At 39.1% G+C, this 1,302-nt stretch overlaps 1 protein-coding gene across 2 annotated transcripts in view; it reads right to left on the bottom strand.

Annotated features, from left to right (window-relative positions):
* frs2 (fibroblast growth factor receptor substrate 2) overlaps positions 1-1,302 on the bottom strand; it is an 18,996-nt gene that overhangs the window by 10,012 nt on the left and 7,682 nt on the right. The gene's annotated exons all lie outside the window — the stretch shown is intronic.

The raw sequence follows: 1,302 nt of genomic DNA, 5'->3' as shown, positions 1-1,302 counted from the left end.
GGAGCTAGACATGCATCTGGCTGTTGTCAGGTTTCTATGACTAGGCAGGGGGGAAAGATCTATACAGATTTTTTTCACTTCTGTCTCTTTGCCATAAACTAATTAAATGAAATAAAATGAAAACAATTTCCTACATTTGACTTGGACAGATTATGAAAAGTGATTGGAGAAAAAAAACATAGGCGTGGCTATAAAGCAAAGCCCCAATTAACGAGTCTGAGCAGAATCTCAAACCAGAACACAGAGAATGTTCATAATAAAAACATAGTGAGATCTATGTCTAAAGAAAAGAAAAACACAGCAATAAACGCTGTAGGACAGTTTATATGCTGACTGACGCAGAGAGAGGCGATTCTCAGAGGGAGATCTGGGAACTTTATCAAAGTTTTTCTTTCTTTCGTACATAAAGAGGTGAGAGAGATACTCTGTGCTTACCTGCTCTGTCTGCTCCTCGCTATTTTGTTTTTTCTGAGGCTCAAAGATGATCACTTTTTATTTTTTACTATATCCATTTTTTCTGATCCTGAAGTTATTTTTTCTTTTTCCGAGAAGAGTGATAAAATGCAATTCTTGTCCCTTATTATTTTTGCGAGGCTCAAAGACGATCACTACTTTATCCGTTTTCTGTCCTCCTGGATTCCTAGCATGGGTAAAGTATTCTTTGATATTTCATTCATTGTTTTTTGTGCACGAGCCTGTTCCGCCTATATATGTGATGTGAGACTCCAAAGGACTCTTTTCCCTTGCAATTAATGATTTTATTTTGTATTCCCCCCCAAAGCGGATGTAATTTATTTTGTAACCAAGTCTCTCTTCCTGTAAGACCCATGAATTGCTGTGTTGTCCGACTTTGTGTGAAACCGTGTCGGGTGTGATCGTCCTCAAGCGACCTCGTCTGACACGATTTTCTGTAGGACCGGAATATATATATATATATATATATATATATATATATATTAGGGGTGGAACGATTCACAAAATCCACGGTTCGGTTCACGTTTTCGTGGTCACGGTTTTCGGTTCGGTTCGGTATATGTTTATTGTTAAACCGAAAAAAAAAAAAAAAATAATGAAAATTAATGAAAAATAAAAATGTATGAAATTAATGAAAAATGATCCGCGGAAACCATGGATCATTTCCGCATGTTTTGCTGCTTTGAATTTAATCATCTCGCGCATGCCCTCTACGATCTACAAGGAACTCGGGACGGGAGCCACAGTGGAGGCTGTAGGCTTTGCTTTGTGCAGGCGGTCTGGAGCGCAGCGGGGCGGAGCGGAGCGCTGACGGAGTATGTGGGATTT

Source organism: Cyprinodon variegatus, unplaced genomic scaffold (genome assembly GCF_000732505.1).
Source record: "Cyprinodon variegatus isolate N-32 unplaced genomic scaffold, C_variegatus-1.0 Scaffold388, whole genome shotgun sequence".
NCBI classification, from domain to species: Eukaryota; Metazoa; Chordata; class Actinopteri; order Cyprinodontiformes; family Cyprinodontidae; genus Cyprinodon; species Cyprinodon variegatus.
Note: the sequence above shows the minus strand (reverse complement) of the source record. Positions and strands in the feature narration are given on the sequence as shown.